Source organism: Peromyscus maniculatus, chromosome 5, assembly GCF_049852395.1.
Source record: "Peromyscus maniculatus bairdii isolate BWxNUB_F1_BW_parent chromosome 5, HU_Pman_BW_mat_3.1, whole genome shotgun sequence".
NCBI lineage: Eukaryota > Metazoa > Chordata > Mammalia > Rodentia > Cricetidae > Peromyscus > Peromyscus maniculatus.
This window is the reverse complement of record NC_134856.1, coordinates 68,690,808-68,717,896: the sequence shown is the minus strand read 5'-3', so window position 1 is coordinate 68,717,896 and position 27,089 is coordinate 68,690,808. Positions and strand designations below refer to the sequence as shown.

General features: G+C 43.8%; 1 long non-coding RNA gene across 1 annotated transcript; it reads left to right on the top strand.

Moving 5' to 3' along the window:
• Window positions 1-20,745: 20,745 nt before the first annotated feature.
• On the top strand, window positions 20,746-26,798 carry LOC143273369 (uncharacterized). Its single transcript, XR_013051436.1, has 3 exons — window positions 20,746-21,919; window positions 24,989-25,125; window positions 25,606-26,798. It is a non-coding gene; the product is annotated as an uncharacterized LOC143273369 (long non-coding RNA).
• The last annotated feature ends 291 nt before the right edge of the window (window positions 26,799-27,089 follow it).

Below are 27,089 nucleotides of genomic sequence, written 5' to 3'. Positions count from 1 at the left end.
ATATAAAATAGAGCTACAAAAAATTAGACCCCAAAAGGTGCAAATTCGGAGAGATAGACTACAGACTCTTAATGACTTTCAAAGATTATTTGGAGATATTTCTCATCTACGAACTATTGTTGGGGTAAAAAATGATGAACTGACTAATTTGTTCAAAACCTTAGAAGGTGACAAGGACTTAAATAGTCCAAGAGAATTATCACCTGAAGCTGAGAAAGAATTAGCCTTGGTAGAAAAGGAAGTGCATGAAGGACACGTGAATCGTATTGATCCAAAGCTGGATTGCATTTTGGTTATTTTACCTTCTAGGCGTTCTCCTACTGGAATATTAATGCAGAGGGAAGATATTATATTGGAATGGATATTTTTACCAAATAAACCAAATAAAAAATTAAAAACTTATGTGGAAAAAATCTCTGACTTGATTTACAAAGGAAAATTGAGACTTCGTCAATTAGCAGGCATAGACCCAGGAGAAATTGTCGTACCATTAACTAAAGAGGACATTGAAAAATTATGGACAGAAAGTGAACCTTGGCAAAGAGCTTGCAGTAATTTTTTGGGAGAAATTAACAGCAAATATCCCAAAAGCAATAGAATTGATCTTATAAAGAGAGCTGATTGGATCTTGCCTCGAATTGTACGGCAAAAACCCATATCTGGAGTTCGTACATTTTATACAGATGCCAACAAAGAAGGAAAGGCAGGTTACAAATCAGAAAATTTAAGTAAAGTGGTTCAAAGTCCGTATAATTCAGTTCAAAAATCAGAATTGTATGCTATTCTGTTGGTATTAATGGATTTTTCAGAACCTCTCAACATAGTAACTGACTCTCAGTATGCTGAAAGAGTGGTGTTACATATTGAGACTGCAGAATTTATCCCTGATGCTTCAGAATTAACTTCACTATTTATTCAATTACAAGATACAATCAGGAAAAGGAATCATCCTTTATATATAACTCACATTCGATCCCATACTGGTCTGCCAGGCCCTCTAGCACAAGGCAATGATGAGATTGATAAATTATTGATAGGAAATGTGCTGGAGGCCTCAGAATTTCATAAAAAACATCACGTTAATAGTAAAGGTTTAAAAAAGGATTTTTCCATAACCTGGCAACAAGCCAAAGAAATAGTAAAGAAATGTCCTACTTGTTCCTTCTACAATCAGACGCCATTACCAGCAGGATGTAACCCAAAGGGTACTCAGAGAAATGAGATCTGGCAGATGGACGTGTTTCACTTTGCAGAATTTGGAAAATTGAAATATGTACACCACACTATCGATACTTATTCAGGATTTCAATGGGCAACTGCTTTGAGTTCTGAAAAAGCTGATTCTGTAATCACTCATTTGCTAGAAGTTATGGCCATCATGGGTATACCTGCACAAATCAAAACTGACAATGCTCCATCATATGTCTCTGTTAAAATGAAACAGTTTTTTGCTTATTACAATATAAAGCATATTACAGGCATACCACATAATCCTACAGGTCAAGCAGTTATAGAAAGATCAAACAGAACTCTAAAGGATATGCTAAATAAACAGAAATGGGTAACAAAAACCCCCAGAAATAGACTGCATAATGCTCTTCTAACTTTGAATTTTCTGAATGCCAATGAGAAAGGAACAACAGCTGCAGAGAGACATTGGATAATAGAAAAAACTACAGAATTAAATCAGCCTATATACTTTAAGGATGTGCTGACCTCAGAATGGAAACCAGGGTATGTATTACATTGGGGACGAGGTTTTGCTTTTGTTTCTACAGGAGAAGATAAGCTGTGGGTACCATCAAAATTGATAAAGGTTCGATTTGAACAAGAGAGACCTCTTAATTAGAGGAGGTGATAGTTCATCAACTAGCATGAACATCCAATTTAAACTAACTGGTATCAATAACACATGCCTTTTCATTTAATCAGATAATAACTTGTCAAAAGGAAACATCCCCAAAATTAGTCTTGGGGAAAGGTTTTTGTTTTTGTCTTTTAGGAGAATGAAGGTTAAGGAATCTGAAGAACACTGGACAAATGAGACAACTGAAGAAAAGGGACAAATCATCTATCCCAAGAAACAGAGTGAAACAGTGTATGGGTATATATTATCTAAAAAAATTTTATGTCTTCCTAAATGTTTGTTTCTGCTTTTCTCTAAAGATTTAACACTATTGGTCTTCTAACAGTCCCAGTTCAATTAAAATTTAAAGCTGACTTTGGAGTTGGAGAATGGCTCTCTCCTTCTTTAAAATCAAGCATGTTGTTAAAAGTTAAATGGAAACTCCCTGTATCATGCCAGAATAAGAGCCATCTTCTGCTATGGTACAGGACAAAAGCAAAATTAATTAAGGGACTATTTTATTACTAATCTCAACTCTTTGATTCTATTCTGATTCTTTAAACTTTTCTCAAAGTATAAATTTTATATCAAAATTTACAAGATTAATATATATATACATTTTAAACTTTGCTAAGATATGTATGGTCACATAGAGTACTAACTAATTCTAGAAAAAAGGCTAGCTGCATATATATGTTTTTGTGTTCGAGTCTCTTATCAGTTTTCTGCAGGAAATCATGGCCAGGCCTAACATCAACTGAAGTCTCCAGAAAGAAGATGGGGCCCCACAACAACAACAATTCCACTTGGACAATAATAATATCATTAAGCTGACAAACATCATCCATAGATCAGCTTTGAACTACAAGATGCTCAGAGCAATTTTGAGATGACTAGCTGAGATGATCCAGTCTCAAAGACTACTTGAATAAGGACTTGAGATAAACCCTGAACTTTGGCATTATACACAGACTGGATAATGAAGGATATAGTTACCTCTCCTAGAATTTGACAATTAACCTAAAATTTTTCTTTCAGGATAAAGAAAACTTCGCCCATACCCAGCAGGAAGCAATTTTAAGAATACGACACCCACATTCCCAAAGAGGTGGTGTGGGGCAGGTGGTTTTTTGGTCTTTTTAATGGGTTTTGGGTCTGGGATAATTTTCAGTATTTAGGGGGGTTGGTTACAAGTTATTGTCAAGGGTTAGGAAAAGGGCTAAGCAAAGGAGATTAGATTTAAGGTTCTTGTTTAAAAAAAAAAGAAAGAAAGAAAGAAAGAAAGAAAGAAAGAAAGAAAGAAAAAAGAAAGAAAAGAAAAAGACAATTACTAATTTTAAATACATTACATTGGATTGGATTGTTTTATATTGTATACAAATTTGAAATTGATATTGTTAGAAAATGCTATATGTATATTTCTAATTGTATTTATACCATTCATTTAACAATGTAATGCAAATTTCTGATCCTTGAATGTTATTATTATCAACTATTAGGATATAAAGAAATGAAAGTTAGTAGTTAGACATTACAATAGAACTTGTAGTCATATTAGATATGTTTTAAAAATTGAGCAGAGATGTTTTAGACAGGTCATCTTCAAACCCTTCAGAGATCTACAGAATATGGCATTTACAATGTTTTAATAACTTAGAAAATTTTTCTTTTTTGAGACATGTCGGCTCCTGGCAGTACCAATCTACTTTAGAGAAAATATGGGCATTGAAGAAACTGCATATGGAGTCAACTTTCATTCTGGCAAAAGTTAGCCACTGGACAACAAAGTATCCTCGAATCAACAGGACAAAATGGACAGACAGATCACGAAACAAGGGACTACTGATTCTTGCCAAAACAAGTGTGGTTATGGCTTTATCAAAAGGCATCTTCTGAGGCCAGGACAATATGGCCCCATCCCTGAAGTGGCCTTCGCATCCGGAAAAGGTACAGTGCCCTTTTCTTCGAAGGCAGCTTAACAGGCAGAGGGCCGATGGATTCTGTTGTACAATGGAACAGCAGCTGAAAGCTCATGCCTCTCAAAAGTAGACTGGCATTTAATAGAGGGATGTGGAGAAGAAGGGGATGCTGAGATGAAGCCATATATACACAGCCAAGAAGAATGGACAGCTGAATTAAAAAACTGTCAACAATTTCCAGAATTTAAAATCCTGAATCATGACAGGACACTAGTGGAATTCAGATGTTTCTGGTACGTGGACTGCTCTCACCCAATGTGAGGTTGAACCGTTGACCTTGTGTACATCCTACTTCACAAATGAGTCTGTCAGATACACTAAGCCTATAGGCTGAAGATGATGCCCCAACACTGCGGAGAAACCTCAGGTGACTGCCCAGGCAGCTGGCTGTTTCTGTCAACTCACAAAAATTTTTTGGAAGTTGCTTGCATGCACTTCCTGTTTTTATTTTTGTTAGCTAATATTATTCCCTTCTTGGGTCTCTGAGGGAGTTGAAGATTAGTTAGTTATGGTTGAAGATTATTTAGTTATAGTTGAAAATTAATTAGGATAGAAAGTGCATTAGATACATCTTGGATTTACCAAAATAGGATAGATAATGGAATTATTTTCTCTGATTTGTCAAATACCTGTTTAGGTATTTATTACTTGTATATATTGTATATAGTTATTGTACTTTTGTATATAGTTTTTCTTTTGTTAGTTATAACCTTTTGCTTTTTTTCTTTTTATTAAAATAGAAAAGGGGAAATGTGGTGGTAATCTAATTGTACTGAATTATTATTTTGATTGTATGTTAATAAATAAAGTTGTCTGGGAGTCAGAGCTATTAGAGCCATAGCAAGAGTGTGGCGGTGGTGGCACACGCCTTTAATCCCATAGATATCTGTGTGTTCAGGGTCAGAGCTATTAGAGCCATAGCAAGAGTGTGGCGGTGGTGGCACAAGCCTTTAATCCCATAAGATCTCTGTGTGTTCAGGGATACAGTCAGCATTGGAGACATATGCCTTTAAGACCTAGGGGGCTGTACATTCAGACAGTGACGAGGCAGTCATGTGTTTGGGTTTACAACCAATGAGAAGGCAGAACAACATACTATAAAAAAAACGAACCGACAGGAAGTAGGTCTCTTTCCACGAAGCTGGGACAGCAGGAGGAAGGGTGAGATTTTAGCTCTGAGCTCTGACTTCTCGGCTCTCTCTTTTACATTGTTTCTGTGTTTCTTATTTAATAAGACGGTTGGTTACATCTACAATTGGTGGTGCCTCTCAAGGGGCTGCAAGTAGGAGGAGCCAGGAGAGCATGGTTTGGCTGTTTGGTTTGCTGAGGCATCCATGCCATTTCCCTTTTGTGAGCCCTAAGGTGGCTCCTGATAGGGAAAGATAGACTATGTGGACACAGGCCAACAGGTAAGGGACATATTAGTCATGCCTAGCACATGGTTGACTTCACTAGCTGATTGAAGGACTCAGGTCTGCAGTTACTGGGTTTTCTCAGCCTCAACCTTGAGAGGTGAACATGAGAATGGTTTTGGATCATGAGACACACCCTTTCATTCATCCATCCACCCATCCATCCATCCATCCATCCATCCATCCATCCATCCATCCATCCATGCATCCATGCATCCATCCATCTATCCATCCATCCAACATTCATTTATCAGTGGTTGGGGCACCTAGTAGCTCTGTGACAATCAATGAAGCTAATTGTGGCCTTTGTCCATGTAGAGCCTACACCAGCAAAGAAGATAAAGTCATTACATCTATTGCTCATTATGGTGTGCTGATGGAGATGTCCAGAGTCCCTTGATAGCATCAAGCAGGAGACTTGAGCTAGACCAGTGACTGATATGAGTAAGTGTCCCTGTAAAACAGACATTTAAGTGAGTGGAGGTTGGGTAAGGAAGAGAAAAAGTTGTCTGGGCAGGAGGAACAATATGGAAAATGCCAAGTAGACAGGACAAGGCACGTGGAAGCCTGGAGAGGAGGGGTATCAGCCAGTGACATTGACAGGTAAAATCACCAAGGTCTTATCACAGAACTCCATAAAAATTGGGGACTTGGAGCTGGAGGGAAGGCTCAGTAGGTAAGACACTTGCTGCTCTTGCAGAGGACCTGGGTTTGGTTCTCAGCACCCTCATGGTGGATCACAATCATTCCTAATTTTAGTTCCATTGAATCCAATACCTTCTTCTGAGCTCTGTGAGCACCAAGCACACATGGGATGCACATATATATGCAGGAAAACACCAATATACATAAAGTAATTAAATCTTTAAAAAAAAAAAAACCCACAGCCCAAAACTCAAATGGTTAACTCTCCTTGGAAATCAGCAGGTTTTGTTCTTGTTTAATGGGTACTTCACCCTTATAACGTTGGGGAACGTCTAAGGGTTTTAAGTGGTGAGGTGATCGGCTGTGAATGGCTTGGTGACAGATGACTTGGCTACTGTGTGAAGAACATTCTGGAAGGAACAGGAACGGAGACAGAAGAGCCGTGGCAGAGCTGAAGGGGGCCTTCCGGAGGCTGAACCCTGAAGCAGCTGGGACAGCTTCCTCCTCCCCACATGCTCATTACAACAGAACACTCATATCTGAAGTGGAAACCACTCAAAAGGCAACTGGGGACAAGACGGGAGGCTGCCAGTCGTGAGGACATCCTGGAAGCACCGACTGCGCACAGTTTGAAGCCCTGTAATACTGGGGGGCAACAGCAGGGTCTGAACTCAGATGAAGACAAGTAGCTGTAAGTGTGATCTTGCCCTGTCCATCAAGATGCCTCTGTTCATATTACACACCGGAAGGAGCTCACTGGAATCTTTACATTTCCCCCTGCATTCTGTTTATATGCTGTCTCCATTTCTACCTCTCTTCTAGTGTGTGTGTGTGCGCGTGTGTGCGTGTGTGTGTGTGTGTGTGTGTGTGTGTGTGTGTGTGTATCCTAAGACTTGGTGTGATGATAAATATTGATCGTCAACTTGAGAGGATGCAAATAATCAGAGAGACAAACCCCTGGAAGTGTCTGTGAGGGAGTTTCTGGACTGGATGAACTGAAGTGGGAAGACTCACTCCTCACGTGGGTGGCACTATTCCATGTGCTGGGGTCCTAGAACGAATACAAAGTAGAAAAAAAGTGCCAGTCTTCATCTCGGTGACGAGCTGCCTCGAGCTCCTGCCACTACAGCCCCTGTGCCTCCCACCATGATGAACTGTGACCCCTCACACGTGAGCCGGAACCAGTCCTCCATTGCTTTAGTGCTTCTCATCAGACTGGTCCCAGCAGTGAAAAAGAAACTAATGCATCTTTCCCAAAAAACGATATGAGAAATTAAGTTCTAAGGGTCAAAAATGGATCAGCAAAATGTGCTGTGGTCCAAAGTTGATGTATTTACTTGTGTAATATTTTCCTAGGCGCTGCCCAAGGTACTTGATACATATTAACTCCCTTACTATTTATCACCACAGCATGAGTAAATCTTGTTCTTGACCCCATTTCATAGACGAGTAAACTGAGGCACATGACAGTTAAGCAGCAGGCAGAGGTCTCACAGCTAGTGAGTGTCAAGTACTAGATGAGAGTCACGTGGAACTTCTCTCTTCCTCTTAGCACCAAAGGTCCACTACTCTCAGATCAATCTTTAAATAGACATAATCCCAAACCTAACTCCATTTGGATGGAATCCTCAGGAGACTCTCCCTTTCCCTCTGGGCCATAGGCCTGTGGCTGCTCTCCTACCAAGAGGCCTGCTTTCCTATGTCCTCTGAGAGCTGGCCTTTCCCAGCTGGACTCTGTGTGTGACACTGAGAGAGAGGATGATGTGATCAGGGGTACCAAGGCCAGAAAGAAGGAACACAGGCCAGGAGGAAGATGCATTTGCTCCTTGGTGATGCTCAGGAGGATGAAGTCTGAAGCCACAGCTGAACCTGGAGACTCCGGCCAGCCAGGCTTGAAGAAATGTTCCATCTGCTCTGTGTTTAAAAAGGGCTTATCCTTTGTGGGGATGTTTCAGCTCAGGGCTTATATCAATGCCAGAGATAGAAACGTTGCCAGAGGGAGGGCCAGTCTCAGGGGATTCCTTGGTGATCCCTTCAAGTTTGGTGCCCAATCCAGAAATGAGGGAGTGTAGTCTTTCCTGGTGCCCATCCTGGCCCACGACTTCTTTGACAGTAAAATAAAGAAAAAAAAAACAAAAACAAAAACAAAAACAAAAACGGATGAGGAGTGGGAACAAAGTAGGGGTGTGGACAAAGGATTAGAGAATGGTTGGGGACCAAAGCACCCCACAGACCAGAGTGAACTTGATTTATCTTCAGGAAGAGCACCATAGCGCCATAGCTGTCACGAAGCGCATCTGCCTGGGCACTTCTTAGAGAGGAGGGGGCACATGCTTTCATCCCTTGAATCTCTCCTGCAACCCCTTTGGTCTCCTTCCCACCCAAGATTTTGAAAGACAGAAATTTTAGAGTTCAAGGTCAGAAACACTGGCATGCTTAGGACAATGTGGAGAAGCAACGTGTGTCCCTGTCATTGGAGAGTATTGTCAGGAGGCTAGAAGGCTGGAAGGCAGGCTTGAAGCCCTGATCTCTAGTATACAGGAAAATACCTTTAAGTGTAGAGATCACTGTAAAGAACAGGGTAGCCAGCTGGGCTCCATTTCCTCCAAAGAAGACATGATATGAGGAAGTGAGCTCGAATGGCAAGATGAAGGATTTGTGTTGAGGATAATATAAATAGACAGTAAAAGCAAAGGGTGTGCATGTAGAAAGGGTCTGAGAGCTATCCCAGGCCCTGGGGCCTGAGCCCAGGAATTTTTTTGGTTATTATTTATACTTAAAATATCTCTGTGGCCCTGGAAATGGGAGTAACATCAGTAATATCATTGATGTATCAGTAGTAGTTGCATTACTTCTGACAGTCTGGACCTCCAGGTCACTAATTCAGTCCTAGTGCCCAGGTCACTGTGTTTGCTTTCGACATAGGTGTAAGGGGAAGGGTGAGAGCGTAGTATAGGTTGTGGGGGTTGAGGTCCTGATGGACATGGCGGAAGTACTGGGGGAGATGGGAGGAGTCCTGATAGAGACGGAGGAGTTACTGAGGCTGTCAAAGCACTGATGGAGGTGGGAGAGGTAGCTATGGAGACGACTGAGGTGCTGATAGAAATGATCACGATCATAGCCAGGGTCCTGGTAGAGGGGATGGAGGTTCTGATGTTCATGGTGGAAGAGCAGAGGCAAGATGGAGGCGGTGGGGGTACTGAAGGAAATGAGAAACTGATGGAGGTAATCATGGAGACAGTCGAGGCTCTGATGGAGGCGGTGGAGATTCTGATGGAGATGGCCGAAGTGCAGGTGGTAGACATCAGGATCAAGGTGAGAGGGGGAAGTCTCCTGGCCCGAGAAAGCCAATTAGGGACACACTGATTGATGAGACTTGGTTAACTTTGTCCTCTGTTCTCCTGTCTTACTCCAAGGGCAGGGTGAGAGGGGATAAGCTAAAATATCTTTGAGGACTTCCCGTGCCTAAGGAACAAAAGCACCCAACTAAGAGGAAGGACTTCATTTTGACAATCGATGTGAGGACTTCCAGGCTGGCCATGGTTTGATGTCACCTCTTCTTAACGTATGATTCATGGGGGTGTGTCCATGTGAGCATGTGAGCTGTGTATGCTCATAAACACAGGGTATTTGCAAAGCTGCTTTCCCACTTTCCAAAGCCACCTTAATTAATTCCATACTTTTTCCATGCTCTGAATAAGGGAAATGTGTAAGATGTGTAGGTCCGTTCAGTCACTGCTCTGTGCAGGGAAGAAGGGATGAGGCTTAATATCAACAGGACCCACCTGATTAGGTTTTCTGCAGCGCTCAGCAATGAGGGACAGAGTGTCCACATGGGACACCAATTCCTCTTCCAGGTTTCCAGGGGCGATCAGTGAAGATGGGTACCCCAGTAGATGACAGCATGCGAGACTTTCACTTTTAGTTTCTTACCTGAGGGACAAACTGGAGAGATCTTGTGTGACACAGTTCTCCAGTGTGGCATTAGGGACTGGGAAAGTAATAATAACAAGTTAGCTTTGTCAGAGAATAGTTGCCCTTGCTGACAGGAATCAAATTTATAATGCTCGGAAGGTCTGGTTTTGATTGCTGCCTTCTTCCTGAGAGGGTGGGTGGCTGGTTAATAAAGCTGATCTCTCACTTCTGGAATTGGATGGCGTTCCCAAGCTCCAACACGTCTGCATCTAATTTGGATCTGCCCGTGTACTCTGGGTCTGTGCTATCTGGTGAGAAACAGGCCTCGGAGTGCACTGCAACCCTGGCAGGGACAGTTGAAATTGTTACAGGTCTCCTAAGGCAAGGAGGTCTTAAGCCCCTACTTTTGAAAAGTTAAATCTGACTGTGCGTGTGCCAAGGAGAGAGTGGAGGAGGCAGCGGGGACATGGTGTTTTACCAACAGTCATAAAGTGGACTTACACTTAGCCCCACGGTTTTCTTTGCTTACACACCAAGAAGTAAGCCAGAAACTTAGCAAAGAATCGGAGTGATTGCTGATACTGAACAGCTAAAAAATGTCTCCTCCTTCCAACTTTCTCTCACTGCCAGACAAAGATAAGGGGATTTATACTCAGAAGTGGCTGTTTCCATAGGAACTGCTAACTCTTGGCATGCCTTAATATAATTCATGACATGAACAGTGCTTAGAAGAAAAGGCATATGATTATTTTCAATAATGTTCGAAAAAACACACTTGACAAAATTTATCACTCATCCGCACTAAAACCCGAGAGTTGAGAAACCTTTCTTAACAGGATAAGTATGCAGCGTCTCAACCCAAAGCCTGCATGTTTGCTTAGTGGAGAAGAGCAGAGCCCTTCCTTCTGTCAGGAATAAAGCTTGCATGGTGACTGCCTCCGTAGTGATTCAAACTTGTGGCTGGTGACACAGCCCGGTGAGGAGAAGTACCCACTGCCAAGCCTTATGGCATGAGTTTGATTCTCAGGATCCACATGGCAGATGCAGAGAACTGTCTCCCTAGACCAATGGAATCAGCTAGAAAATCCAGAAAAAGATACAAGTATACCGTATCATAGCTTTTCCATATGATCATGGTAGATTTGAAATTTACAAGTGGAAAAGGTTTTTGTGTGTACAGGTAACTGGGCAGCCACACAGGAAGATGAAAAATTGAGCTATTTCCTTATCATATATATGAGGATACAATCCAAATGAATCACAGATCTAGACGTCAAAAACAAAACTGCATGAGTATTAGAAAAAAAAAATCTGGGTGAAGTTTCTTTTAAATCTCTAAGGGAAGGTCAAGCCACAATAAGAAAGAACGCGGATAAAGCTGATCACAGTAAAACCAACACAGAGCTTTAGGCATCACAAGACAAAGAAAAACAATAAAATAACAACAATGGAAAGTAAAGAAAAACAGACTAATTCAAGAAAGCCATTGCAGCTTCCTGCAGAGCAGGCTAATATCCGTGGCTGGTAAGGAGTTCTGAAAATGAACAAGGAAAGCAACAGCTGAACAGAAGGCAGACAGAAGGAATTAGCAGGTCACTGAAAAAGGAATGAAAAGGTCTTATCAAAATCCTGCAAATGCTGCCTTACTCATAACAAGGTAAACGTGAATTCAAGTTAGAAGACTGACAAAATTCTAAACAAGATTCGAGGTAAAAAGATGGCCCAGTCAGTACAGGGCCAGCCACACAAGCTTGCTGACAGGCATCCTGATTCCTAGCATGTTGGGGGCTGGAGGGATGGCTCAGTGGTTAAGAACACTGGCTGCTCTTCCAGAGGACCCAAGTTTGATTCCCAGCATGCACAGGGCACCTCACAACCACTGGTAACTCCAGCCACAGAGGATCAAGTGTCCCCTTCTGGCCTCCATGGGGTCCTGTGTGTGTAAGCATAAAGTCCGTTGCCCCCCCCCCACACACACAGAGAGAGAGAGAGAGAGAGAGAGAGAGAGAGAGAGAGAGAGAGAGAGAGAGAGAACAGGTGTGTGGAGACAAGCAGAAGCCAGAGCTCCCAGCTCAGCCAGTCTAGATAACTGGTCGGTGAGAGACCCTGCCTCAAAAAAGATCCGGTAAGGCATAAGGGAAGGAGACACTGGGCACTCACCTGAAGCTTCCCCTCACTTGCACATACATGCACATGCACTGCCCCATGAACATCCAGAATTCTCGAAATATACTCTGTTAGCAAAGCTAAAACATGGGCACTTTAAAATTGCTGTGCAGGAGGAGCGAGGAAATCGCTATAGAGGGAAATTGACAATACCTACAAAATTTTGCATTTAACCCTCAGGCCTCAACTTACCTGTAGACATATGTCTCAAAGATACACTGGCAGAATCAAGAAGTGATATTTAATTTATTACAGAATAATGTGTAGTGTCTAGTGACTGTAAACACACAAAACCCCTTAGGAGAGAAATGCCCTTAAAATAGAATAGAAGGTATGAGGCCTATACTTTGAAAAACAGCCCGCTGTTGGTTGAAACCTCTGTCTTAGAGATGAGTCTGCACAAATCAAACTAGAAAGATCAATACACTTAGAAAAATCACTATTTTTCTCTCCTCTACTGAAATAATATAGCCAACCAATGATCAATAACGGCAGCTAAACGTTAAATAAGACACTGATTGATGAACTTTATACTATTTATAACAGTTGTAATCTAATTATAGATTGGCTGTGAACTGAACCTACTGATATGTCTTAACTCAATTGTTCTAATTATATTCTTGTTGCTTGATTTTAAAATACCCTAATCAAAAACAGCATAAAAGAGTAAAGAGTTTATTCGGCTTATAATTTCAGGTCACAATTCATCATTGAGGGAAGTCCAGGTAGGAACTTGAAGGCAGACCTGCTTGCTATTCAATTCAGCATTACTTCTGATGAAGGGACTTACTCCACAGCCAAAGAAGTAAGTAGGGCAAGAACCATGAAGGTTGCTGCTGCTACCCGGTAGGCAGGCTTATGCTTCGATAGCTTTGCTATAGAGCTCAGGACCACTTGCCTAGGGAATGGTGCCACCGACAGTAGGCTGGTACCAACTAACAGTCAAGACAGCCAGGTCAACCCGATCTAGATAATTCCTCATCGAGACTCTTCCCAGGTGATTCTGCTGTTCCTGAGGTTTTCCTTGCTATTGTTGTTTATTTTTTGTTTTTGTACTATGATATTTTGATAAATGTAGGGAATGACTTCATTTTGTTATATATTTGTTAAGGTCCCTCTGTGTCTTATCATATGGTCAATTTTAGGAAATGGTCCCTGTGTGTTCCTTATCTATTGACTGGAATGTTCTAGATATCTGTTAAGTACAGTTCATGTATGGTATAATTTGTTTCTGAGTTGTTTTTTTTTTTAACATAGTTTTAGTTTGGAAGAGCTATCAAGGTGTGGGAGTAGAGCATCATCACCACATCAGGACCTATGGGGTCACCATGTCTCCAGCTAGCATCAATATTCACAACTCACTCTAGTCACTGTCACTTGTGACAGAGAATTCTAGATGAGATCTGATGGTTAGATACAACCTCACTCTGCTCTGGGCAAGGAAAGCCAGCCTAGTTAATAACATTTGCCACTACTAAAGAAAGTTTTGGGAAAACAAGGTTTAAAAAGAAAGCTTTAGAGAATACTTCCCATTCATTTAATTTTTTTTTAAAATGGGGTCTCATGTAGTCCACTCTGGCCTCCAATTTGCTATATAATTGAGATTAGCCTTGAACTACTGATCTTCCTGCCTTCATCTTCCAAGTACAAAGGTTACAGAAATACACTACTACATTCAGCTGTTAGATATGTCGTGTGTGTGTGTGTGTGTGTGTGTGTGTGTGTGTGTGTGTGTGCAGGCTCACTCATCCATGAGTACATATGTGGTGCCTAAAGGCTGAGGATCATGAGCTTTCTCTATCATTCGTGAGACAGGGTCTCTCACTGAGCCTGGAGCTTACCACACCAGCTAGACTGGCTAACAAGCCAGCCTCAGGAATTCACCTATCTCTGTCCCTGTCTCTGTCTCTGGGGTTACAGACATACATCATTGCATGCAGCTTTCTCATATGTGCTCAGGCGTTCATACTTGTATGGAACACTTTACCTACCAAGCCATCTCATCAGCCCCTGTAAATATAATGCATAGACTCTGTTGTTTACTTACTTTTATAGTCTTAAAAGGAAAACATAAGATTTACTCTCTTCAAGTGTGCATCTCTGTCATAATTAGCCTGAGTGAATAAGACAACATATGTGTCTGTTCCAGACAACTGTAGTTCAAAAGTTGTTGAGTTATCATGTCAGCAAAATCTTTTATTGGAAACCTCAAAAAAATAATAGAATTAAAACATGTGACTATTACCGGGCGGTTGTGGCGCACGCCTTTAATCCCAGCACTTGGGAGGCAGAGCCAGGCGGATCTCTGTGAGTTCGAGGCCAGCCTGGGCTACCAAATGAGTTCCAGGAAAGGCGCAAAGCTACACAGAGAAACCCTGTCTTGAAAAACCAAAAATAAAATAAAATAAAATAAAATAAAATAAATGTGACTATTGCTTGGATTAATATATTGAAGACATAAAATATGAAACTGGCTGTTTTATGAATGTTATCATCTGGCTATTTGTTGAGGAATTCATATCATCTGTACGTTATCAAACTGTGAAGAGTTCGGTGTGGCAAGCTAGAGTTCCTATCCCAAATGTTATACAGCACAGGATTCAGCTGTGACGCTGCACATACTAAAAATGATTGTAGATTTCACTGATTAAATTTTTTTGTCTGTCAACATGCTATAAAGGGTACCACCACCTTGAAATGATCAAATATAGAATATCCCATTAGATGTAATCTGAATATACCCCTTGAAAAATAAACCCTGTGTGAATGAATATGCTTTAGAAAAACAATGTTTGCCATGTTTCAGGGGAGTATTTTTGAAACTAGGGGCGTGTAGATAGAGTGTGCAACACTTTCTTCTGATTCTGAGATTCGGAAGCTCTATATGGATAACAGCCAAGTACTTCTCTGTTTTTCCTTTTGCTTTCATTGTAAACATTGATTGTACATAGGTAGGATATTTTCACAAGAATTTACGTTGCACACGGAGCATACTGATGTGCCTTGCCACGATTCCTTTTTATTTAAAAGCTGTGGCCTTCACGTAGTTTACTTGGCGACTTATGGATAATTGCAATGTCAATTAAAGGAGACAATAAGTAATTTGAACAGTTACCAAGACAACAAAAGCAAGCCATATGCACTTGAAGACAAGTATCATTTAAAGAGCCTTAATAACAAAATAACAAAAAGCCATGTCAAAAACAGAGTTCTGACTTGGGGGTTAATGGTCTGGAGTCTCCAGATATACATACATGTTTGGAAAGAGAGTCTGTAGCATATCATATTTCAAAGTGGTCCTTGACCATGCAGCCAGGTTAATGCCAAGGCTACGCTATCTTTCTTGGGTAGGATCCAGCATTTCAGACAACAGGCTGGGTATTTTGTTTGCATAAACCAAACCAAACACTACTTGATAACTGAATGAATTTTCTGCTTTTACCTGGATACATCAAGTACTTTTATTTTCCATCCTGAATTTCCAGTTTAGGAAACTGAGGCACAGAGTGGCTAGTGTATTTCTGTAGGGACACACACACACACACACACACACACACACACACACACACACACGCACTGGGAGGGAGCTGGAATCTAGGTTGTCACAATCCAGTTCAGAGTGAACTTTTTCTTTACTCCTCTGCAATTGTACATGCCCCAAGAAAAGCTGAACTTTAAGTTAGCATTTCAAAGCACATTAAGGTGGTTTTTATTTTTTTTAAAAGGCTTATTTTTAATTACATATGTTTGTGTGTATCTGTGCACATGAATGCAGGTATCCATGAAGGCCAGAAGAAGATAGGTCCCCTGGAACTGGGATTAGAGGTGGATGTGAGTTGCCTGGTGTGGGAGCTGGGAACTGAACTCAGGTCCTCTGGAAGAGTAGCAGTTACTCTTAACCACTGAGCCATTATGATTTTTCATATACTTGGGGGGGAAATGAACAGTTATGTTACTTGAACCTAGTATCTTGCTTGATGTCTCTTTCTTCCTTATACACACTCTCATCACACCCACCCACCCAACTTTGTCCTGAACCGGAAGTCTCCTAAGTACGAAGGTTGTTCTCTGCTTTCCACAGCTCTTAGTGCGAAGTCTTCGCACGGGAAGCTCCACGTCAGCATTTGCTGAGTGAATGAGGGCACTGTCCTTCCCGTCTGCCTCCTGGATGAAGCTAGCACCTAAGGTCGGGTTAGACTGTATTTGCGTATCAGCCACTGAAGATCTGGCCAATTCAAGGGAAACAGGATGTTCCAGAAAGTCTGAGGCCTTCCGTGCAGTGCCCTGACTCACTTTCCTATCAGTGTGATCCAAAGATAGGAAGAGGTTTTGTACCATTGTGCTCAAAATAAAATTCTGTTGTTAGGCAATATGTAGCAATTAACTTGTACCTAATCAGAGAGAGTGGAGGAAACCAAGCAACCAAGGAACCTAAAACGTCTTCCGGGTGCCAGAGCAAAGCAACAACAGTTAGAGCTGCACAAACTCCATCCCGCACGTCCAAAATTCAGTTGCCTGTGTGAACGAATGCGTCACCAAGAAGGCCTGCACTTTGCTGGGGCATCCAAAGCCTGTAGCCCACCGGAAGTTAAGAAGCACTCCTTGTCTTTTAAAGTTCATGTCTATACCCACAGACCTGGGCTGCTCTCAGCGTTGGCCAGAGAAGCTTCTCTCTGCAATGGGCAGCAGTCAGTGGAGAGAGAGAGAGAACAGGTCAAAGGGCTGAGAATAACAGACTGAGAGTCCAGGCCACATAATCAACCTCTTCCCGCTCCCCACCGACCAGGCTCAAGGAACATCACGTAAGAAAGGGTGGAAATACTGTCAGAGCCAGAGGAAGGAAAGGACAGCAGTGGAGTCTTGTCTTCTGGACAGGACATGGCTGTGGCACACACAAACACGTGACAACTGTCCTGACTTACACAAGATCAAACCAGTTGAAATTCTAGCATGGATGGGGACGGGGTTCCCAAAGCCCCATCCCTAACTGAGGTACCACTGGCTGCTGGGTGAGGGAGCTTCACTTTTCCTTGGAGGAATGGCGGACTGGCAGGGTGTCCATTCCCCACACCCATGTACAGAGGGGAAGCATTGGTTAGGTTCAGGGGGTCATGTAAAGAAGAGAAAGAAGTAAAGCATGAGGGAGATGTGCTGGGGGTGGCCAGGAGGAGCTGGAGGGGAAGAGTGTGGATACGATCAAGATACATTGTATCCAGGTACAACATTTCAGAGAAGAAATAAAAAATATTTTTAAAAAGAAGAGTTGCTGTTTGGGTGAGGCTGCACCAGTCAGAGTGTGAATCAGACCTTACCAGTTTGGCCACTGTAGATGCTTGGCATTTCCCTCCCGGTCAGCTCCACGCCATTTCCCTCCCTCCCGGTCAGCTCCACAAGGAGGGCGTATGTTTTTGTTCATTGTTGTGCCCTTAGCAGTTGAGCATAAATTGAAAGGACAGTCAAAATTAACTCCTGGGGGCAGAGGGGAATAATGACCTTGAATTTGTAAGATGCTGGTGTCTTCTGGAATCATGCTAAATCTTTTTGTTTGTTTATTTTGCTTTGTTTTTTGAGACAGGGTTTCTCTGTGTAGCCTTGACTGTCCTGGATCTCTCTCTGTAGTCCAATGAGATGGCCTTGAACTCAGAGATCCACCTGCCTCTGTCTCCCGAGTGCTGGGATTAAAGGCGTGCACCACCACCCCTGACTTGTGCTGAATCTTATTAGAGCACCCCGTTGTATCATGTGTCTGAGTTTCTTACCACAAAGCCCAAGTCACAGACTCAGAGGCGAAGGAGAGAACCAGGGCTCAGCTCCTTCAAAGACTGCCATAGAAATCGGAGTAAATATAGAGATCTTCCCCCAGCTCCGTTTTCTTCACATTTAATTTATGAAACAATTAAAAGACCAGCTATTTTTTCTGACTAGCTCAGTAGTCAATGGTAGGACAAATACAATTTTTAACACACTGTGCGCCCTTTTAAACTTTCTGTCTACAATTTCTAAATCTGTGTTTTGCTGAGTGCTCTCAGAGAAACCGGTGACCAGAGGCTCGGAGGGCCGGGGAGGATTTGACTGAAAGAGTGGATGGAGAAAGGAGAACTTGGCTTCAGTCTAAATTCAGCACTGACTCCAAGGCAACCTTAAGCATGTCACTGAATCTCCAGACATCTGCCTGCCTGAGCAGAGGCAGAGGAGCAGGAGGGATAGAAAAAAAAGCACAAAGCCTCTACTTGACAGAGCTCACAAAGGGCATGGTCAGCCCCACCCATTTCTGTTGGCCAAAACCAATCACATGGCCATGTCCAAAGTTGATGACCAGAGGTAGGGAGGTGCCCACCTCTGTGGGAAGCTGTGTTAGTGGTGTGGTCGAAGCAGGTGTGAAGACTGACCTGTAATGCAATTAATGTTAACATCCTCCACCTGTGTGTGAAATGTGCTTCTGAGCATCAGGACCCCAAAGTCTTACGGAACAATCTCCAAGTCCAAGATTTTGACATCTACCTTGGAGCCAAATGTATCTCACTCTTTGTTTGGTTTGATTTTATTTTGTTCTGTTTTTGAGACACAGTCTCACTCTGTAGCCTAGGCTGGCCTGAAACTCACTGTACAGTCCAGACTGGGCTCAGTTTTGTGCTGATCTGACCCTTTGGTCTCAACTTCTTCTTGAGTGTTGCAATTCTAGTACCGAGTCATCCCATCTAGCTATGTGTGCTTCTTGATTCCAAGACCTCTGAACTGAACAGTTCATCTGCTCTACTCATGCCCGACATTCCACCCAGCAAACGGAAGAACGGGAGACACTCGGGAGCTCTAGTTGGTGGGGACAGTGAACTCTCCCCCAGTGCAGCCTGCCAGATCCTCCTGCATGAGTGAGGAATGCTCCTTCACCCAATCTCAACTCGAGCCCCAGAGACCAATGCTTGATGTGGGTGCTGGGAACCAAACTCGGGTCCTCTGCAAAACAGTACCTTCCTTACCACCTCTGAGCCATCTCTCCAGCTCTGGGTCTGACTTTTTTTATGTGGGTTCTGGGGATTGAGCCCAGTTCTTTATGCTTACAAGGCAGTTCACTGAGCCATCCTCTCAGCCCTAGAACACTTCTAATGTTGTCACTCAAGTCTCCTCTTGCCGCTCAAGTCAACATCATGCGTGCTAAGTGTTTCTTATGGGTGTGCCCTTTTCTCAGATAGAATTCTGCTTCGTTTAGCTACTGATGCAAAAAAGTCGCTCTAGAGCACAGTGGCTTTAGGTGTACTCATTAATCCCCAGCTCTGAGAGTCATCTGGCATGTGACTGGCTGGGTTGTGTGGGACAGGCCACAGTGAGGGACTGGCCACAGCTACAACACTGATCAAAATAGACACTGTTGACTGTGACTCATGCAAAGGAGGAAGAAAAGAATGAACACCGTGACCTTGTGGGGCTGGCTGGCAGGACACTCCTTGGGGGAGGACAAAGAACTGGAGCCTTAGAGAATGGGTATGGACAGAGGGGGGGGGGGATGCTCTTCAGCTGGCAGACTGGAACTGGGGATCTAGGGCTGGATGATCATTCCCAGGAGAGCTTATGAAGCACTAAGAGACGGTGGCACGTCCCCCAGGACACAATGATATTTGACTGAAAGAAATGGAATCTTATTAAAGAAAGAGGTTCTCATTGAAACAAAAGACGGAACAGAGACCCAGGAGACAATGTGTCCTGCTGGCCAGGGGAGGACTGTGGGATTGCCTGGCACTGTCAAATGCTGCAGAGTGGTCAAAAAATCGGGGAAAGCAAAGAAGGCTTAGGCTTTGGCTACCGAGAGGCCATCGCTAGAGAGACCAAATAGTTTGTTTTCAATGAGGCGCGTGTGAGAGCAAACACTGGTGCTATTAATAATTGCAGCAGAACAGCGCGTGCTCCTGAGCAAACAAAGACATATGGCCATGTTAGCATCCGGGATCTTTGCCAGAGCGTGAGCGTCCTGTGTTGTGGGTGGAGCAGTAACAGGGGCCACACAAGAGCCGAGGTAACAGTTAGAGAAGACGTCCAAGGTGGTTGTTTGGTTTGGTTTTGACTGGTATCTTGCTTGGATGGGAAATGAGAAGAGAAGTCAATGGCAGAACCCTAGGCTTGTTACATTGCTGGACTCTCTTTATAGGACAGGCCTTTGGGGGCGGGGTCTATATCCAAATACAACTGGCTATGTGCACTTTTAAAGAAGATCTAGAAAATAGGGCCAGCTGGTAAGACCATCCTCGCCTTAAAAACTTTTTAAAATTTATGTATGTATGTATGTATTTGTTTGTTTGTTTTCGTGTGTGAGTACTCATAGAGGCCAGAGAAGGGCATTGGATCCATTGGAGATGGAGTTACGGGCGTTTATGAGCTTCCTGATAAGGATTCTGGGATTGGAACTCTGGTCCTCTGATAGAGCCGTAGTACTCTTCTGAGTAATGTCTCCAGCCTCTTCCGCACTCAGTCTAAACAGGAACGGAGTTAATGGGAGGATACACTGGAGGAGAGTGGGGTGTGGAGAGGTTGCCTTGGCTCCAGTCGAGATCTTTTTCAGCAAAAACAAAGCCCGACAGGGTGCCGTGTTATGTGCTTGTAACTCCAGTGTCCAGGAAGCAGAGATGGGAGGATTGCCCCAATTTCAAGGCTAGCCTGAGCTACATAGTGAGATCTTGTTTCCACAAGAAGGAGGAGGAGGGAGAAGGAGGAGGAAAAGGAGGGAGAGGAGGATGGGAAGGAGGAAGAGAAGGGGAAGGGGGAGGGTGGGGAGGAGGAGGGGGGAAGATGGAGGAGGAAGAGGAAGAGAAGGATCAAAACCCTAATGGTTGCAGCATGCCCCATTAAAGCTTAGATGAGTAAGTACAAGAGGACGCGGCCCAATGTCAGTGCACAAAGGGCCATCAGACACCCTGGGATGGAACGGAGGCCTCTCTTCCTTCCCGGTATCCTGCCCCCCACCCCAACTGCTGTTGACAATGACTCTGACCCACACTGGCCCTCGAAACCCCCAGGAACAAGCTCTCTTTGTTGATGTACCAGGCGTTCACGTAGCTGCATCTGAGAACTTTCAGGATAAGCTCAGCTGAGTTTTCCTTTCCCGGTCAGTGCCAGGGCTCCGGGAGCCAGGCGGGTTGATGTCTGGCCTTTATCTTGCTTCTGCGGTTCTTTCATAGGGCTGCCTGTGGGGAAAACAGGAGCCGGGCTCCCAGACCTCCCTGGACATTCTCAGGGCTTTATTCAGACTCATGCTCTGTCACACATTTACCCCTCCTCCAACCCTTTCGGTTCACTGGTGACTACAGAATGTGAGACATGGAATTACATTTGAAAATGAATTGTTTCTCTGAGGACAAAAAGATAGCTGTCTAAACAAGGGGCTCACTGGAAAAGCGCTCCATCTGTGACAGTCCCAGCAATGGAACTGACCTGTACAAGAATTCCCTAATGTCACCGACACTTTGGGGCTTTTAAACAACAGTCCAGAAGATAGAGATTTCAAGGTGAGAGCTGCATGGGAAACAGAAGGGCTTTGTCGCAGCTCAGCTCTGAATCCCGTGCATCAACTTGGATTCTAATTAGTGCCATGGCCAAATCAGAGCTGACTGCTGAGTCCTGGCTCCTGTCCTCTGTCTTAGCTTTGGGATTGCAGGCCACATGTTACTCTAGGTAATTTTCTGTTGTTTTATTTATTTTTTTCTCACCCAGAAACAGGAAGACATCAAGTTGCCTGTCTCCTTGGGCCCTGCTGTAAATATTAAACAACAGCTTTGCACAAGTTCAGCCCTATCAAGCCAGGGGCACGGGACGGTAGCCTGACTGGCCTCCAATTCTGGCTCTAACCTGCTCCTCTGATTCTCACCACAAAGCAGCTCCAGAGACCTCCTCCAGTACGGGACCTCTCAGGAAGGGACCTTTGGAGGCACCCTGAGGTGCTAGGGAGTCGGGTGACACATCATTCACACGTGAGTCTTTCCCTCTGCCAGTCAGTCTTGCTAGCAGGTTTTATATGGCTTGTCTCATGAACTGCTTTCTTAAAACACAACATGCATGGCATGACCGCAGACAAACCAGGCTCCAATAACCAGTTTTAAATTTTATTTTAAACATTATTATTGTTGTTTGTGTGCATGGATGTATGTGCCACAGTTCATGCGTGGAGGTCAGAGAACAACTTTGTGGAGTGCTCCCTTCCTTCTGCCTTTATATCCTCCTGGGAATTGAACTCAGGTCACCAGGCTCACATGGCAAGGGCCTTTATCTGCTGAGCTGTCTCGCAGGCCTTCTACTGACTCTTGATTATCACTCTGATTTCAGTTTTGGAAGCATCTTGAAATGTTTATGGTAGAAATTGAGGCAATCGTGAGTGAAGAACATTCTACAGAGTTCTGGCAGAGCGAACACATTGTCCTTTGCTGGGCCCACTACCAGCGGCAGGTGGTGTCTGCATCATCCTGTTTCATGTGCTTGAAAAGGATATTTCTAGGGACTGCGAGACGGCTCAGTGGGGAAGTGTTCACCGTATAGACACGATGGACTGAGTTCCAATCCCCAAAACCAAACACGAAAGAGTCAAATATCACAGCATAGGCCTGTAACCCCAATTCTGGGGAGCCGAGACAGAGGTTTCTCGAGGGTGTTCTGGTCCCAGCGGAGCTGGAACCGTGAACTCTAGGTTCAGTGAGAAACTGTTCCAAAGATAAGCAACATGGAGAAAGATTGAGGAGAATCTATGCTGTCACCCTCTGGCCTTCACACACATGCACGCACACATACACAAGAACGAAGTCACTTCTAAAGTATGAATGCATATTTATCTTTATAGAAACAGCTTTGTAAAATATCTTAAATGGTTCCAAAGTGTGTATGCCACTTCACCCAGAAACTGCGTGCCAGGGCACTGTCCTGCAGTAGGTACTGATTTACTGAGTGCATTTGAAAGAGCCTAAAAAAGAAGAGTGACAGGGATCGTGTCATAATGCACAGGAGACATAGAACGTGTGTTTTGGATCAGGGCTACAGGAAGAAAAGAGCAGAAAGAGTTTAGGAATATGGGTGTAGCAAGAAGTGGGGATAAATAGAGATCATTAGCAGCCCTTTAATGGTAGAATAATACTCCATTGTTTGGAGACACTGTCGCTGTTAGCCAGTTTTATTCATTCAAATCAAGGCATCGGCGAACATCTTTGAACATGGCCTTTGCCTATGTGTCTATACGTGAATCTAGCTGAATATTTTCTTGGGATGTGTTTCTGGAAGTTAACTTACAAAACTGACGCCTGCTTTGACAGCACATACGCTGAGTTATTAAATTGTGTGACAAACGGGTGTAGGCTGCCTGTATACACAGACGGGACCAACTTACACTTTGTCCATATGCACCTTTTACTAATGCCCCATTTCACCTTCAAAAAAAGATCCTAGCCATGCATAGTGATGTATGCTTGTATTCCCAGTACTCGGGTGTGAGGCCAGGAGGGTCACATGGGAGAGGGGTCAGCCCTAGCTACATAGCATGACTCTTGTCTCAAAACAAATGAACAAGCAAACACAGAATGTCAGATAGATGTTTGTGATACAATTGTGATGTCCCCTGTGCAGCACACCTAACGTGGCACATTATACATGTTAGATGTCAGTGAATTCTAAGTTTAACAGTCTTATTCCCTTTTATAGTGATGCTGAGTGACTTTTACATCTTTCTCCATGCTTTTCTAAACATTCTAAGTTTTGTAATCCAAATCTGAACTTGCCTCTTCTAAGAACTTTAGTCATACTAAGAACATAAATGCAGCCGGGCGTTGGTGGCGCACGCCTTTAATCCCAGCACTCGGGAGGCAGAGGCAGGTGGATCTCTGTGAGTTCGAGGCCAGCCTGGGCTACCAAGTGAGCTCCAGGAAAGGCGCAAAGCTACACAGAGAAACCCTGTCTCGAAAAAAAAAAAAAAAAAAAAAAAAAGAACATAAATGCATCTTAGTTGAACAGATGGGGTTAGGAGGCATTGTGAGAGATTATGGCAAATGCTGTTTCTTTACTTCCTGGTGAACCTTCTAGAATGGTTAAGAGAGCTCCAAACATGAACCCCCAGCCTGTGTTTCCTTCTGGCTAGAATGCTCAGCTAGATGTAGAGGCACTAGCAAGACCCAGCCTGTTTCTTTCCTCCCAATGTCATAGTCCTTAAGATTTAGCAAACTCCACACCCCCAGGAAACAGACTTCATTCAACTCGTCAGACTGTGTTATCTGAGGGGTGGGTCCTGCTGGGTGGTTGCCTCTGAACTTGCCCAAAGGAACAGCTCACCCCTTCATTGGAAAGCATTCTCTCGGGGGACCAAGCTCTGACTAAGGAAGGATCCAGACACTCGCACAACAGACCTGCTGCCCCTGGAGGAGTTCCTCCTCCAGTGGCATGCGACAATGTAAGAAGACAAGTTGGGGTGGGGAGCATTGTCTGGGAGGTTAGCTGGTGACCCATGTGGTAAGGGGAAAAAATAAGCAGGGAGGGACAAGGGGGACCATGGATACTTGAGATGGGACAAGGAGAAGCTGAGAAAGGATTGGAGATGTTTACTGTGACGACAGTGGAGCATTCCATCGGGAAAATAAGTGGACTTCTGAGCTATTGCTCTGTTCAGCCACCCAGCAAAGACTCAGTGCAATGGGGCTCTCTTCTTTTAAGGACAGTTGAGAGCTGAAATGGTTGATGGTGATAAAATATCAGGGAAAGATGGCTGCAGTGTGGCTGAGTCCATGGGAGGAGGAACCTCAAGATGAAGAGTCTCCCAAAGGCAGGAGAGACACCTGCCACACCCCTTGCATTAACCACAGGAGTTATCTCCCGTCAGCCTCCCTTCCCTCACCTTAGCCTTGTAGTTCTTTATTGAAACTTCAACTCCTTTTCAATCCAGCCCACAAGAAATAACCACAGCTCCCACAGGCTTAGGAAACTTCTCAGAATCTTGTTATTTAAAGGTAATTTTGTGCTCTGTCAGCTACCACTTGTGACAAGTGCTGTGACTTGGTTTTGACACACAGAGAGCAAGTGGCATCTGAAAGTGGGGGCCGATGTTGCCCACAGAACAGGAATGTCAACATGAAAGCATCATAGCTTCAAGAGCATTCTTCCTGATGGATCGTTTACGAATCTTAACTTCTGTACAAGCCAGATCTTGGTAGATTTTTCATTTCTTTCCACGTTGGCTTACATGTGTGGTTTATTCTATTCCCCAGCTCCAGCTACCAGAGCTATATTAGCAGCTCAAGGTATCCAGGATATCTTTCCCTCCAGAGCCAAGCTGTCCCATTGCAGCTCCAGCTACCAGAGCTGTCCAGCAGCTCAAGGGGTCGCCTGACTCCCCGGAGCAGTCAGGACACCTTTCCCCTAGAATTGCAACAGACCCTGTTTTAGGAGGCTGTGGACCCTTAGGAGAGAGGTCCTGGCTGACAGAAATGGACAAGGGAGCAGGAGATTTTTGAAGATTAGAGCTGGCCCCCGGCTCATGCTATGCTCTCTGATTCCTGCTCTACTGTGATATGAAAGAGCTACCACACACTGCCACCACCCGAATGTGATCTGCCGTACCATGCTTCCTCTTGACGATGGGATGAAAACCCCTGAAACTGGGAGCTAAAATAAATCTCTTCTCTCCTAGGTCATCTTGCCACAGTGACACAAATACAGCTAATGTAACCTGCCATACCAACCACAAGGATTGAGTGTGAACAGGAAAAAGATGCTGGGGACTGAAAACACACAGGAAGGCATGCTTGCTTACTTGATGCTGTACAACTGTATTTTAGTGCTGGGTATAGAACCATAGAACCCAAAGCACTGTGGGTGCTAGATAAATGCTTCACCACTGAGCAGCACCACAGGTCGGTAGAGGTGATTTTCACCCAGCCATTTGCAAAAGCTTTCGAACTTGGACTCATCCAGTTGCCTTTTCTATCGTAAGAACAAAAGGCAATGATGTGTTCACATCCTGAATATAATCCCAGTAAGAGTCTGAGTTCCTGAACTGTAAGAAATACCTTACCAATTGAATTGACATTAAAAAAGGAAAGACATAGTTCGGCTCACAGTTCCAGAGGCTTCAGTCTGTGAACAGCTGTTGTTGCCTGGGTGAGACAACACATCCTAGAGAGCATCTGTGGTAGGGCCAGACTGTTCACCTCATAGCCTGTAAATGAAAGAGAGAAAGAATGTGTCGGGGTCGTCACACATTCTCCTTTGAGGGCACATTTCCAGTGACCTGAAGACATCCTCCTAGGCTCTGCCTCTTAGAGGCTCTGCTACCTCACACCAGCACCAAGCAGAGAGGCTTTACCCTGCAGACCTTGACTCACGCTGAAGATCTAAATCATAGTGTATCAGTTACTTTTCTGTGGCTGTGTTAAAATACCATGGCCATATCAGCTTAGAGGATAATAGAGTTTATTGGGGCTTATGGTTCCAAAGGGATGGCATCCATCATGGTGGGGAAGGTATGGGAGCAGGAGCAGAAAGCCAGGTACTACCTTTTTATCCACACAGGAAGCTGGAACAGAACAGGAAGTGGGCAACTATAAACCCTCAAAGCCTGTTCCCTGTGATGTACTTCCTCCAGCAAGGCTTCACCTCCCAAAGGTTCCATAGCCTTCCCAAACAGTGCCACCACCTTGGAACAGTGTTCAAATACGGGAGCCAACGGGGGACATTGTTCACTATGACTACAGCACGCAGCAGCTCTAAGTTCATGTTCACTTGACTTTGGCTGCATTTACCTACGAATGTATGGCTATCATGGCATCTGATGTTCCAAACTGATGTAATCAATGACAAGCATGTTATTATACAGTGCAAAGAGCCACTCCATCATGACTGGTGTTGGAAGGTTGGACCATGTGGGTTTCCAGTTTGAATTTCAGACTCTATCCCCAACTTCTGGCTATGGGACTGTTTGTCCAAAGCCACCCCAGACAGATCCCCTCCAACTTTTTAGGATTATTGAAAATGTTTAATAAAGGCTGCCAAGATGGAGGAAATGAAGCCCAACAAGGCAGGTAAACCTGAAGGGGGAAGGTCATGAGGCCCTGGAGATTTGGAGAATTAACTCTAAGGAGGGGAGTGTCTCTTTTCAAGCTTTACTGGTTACTT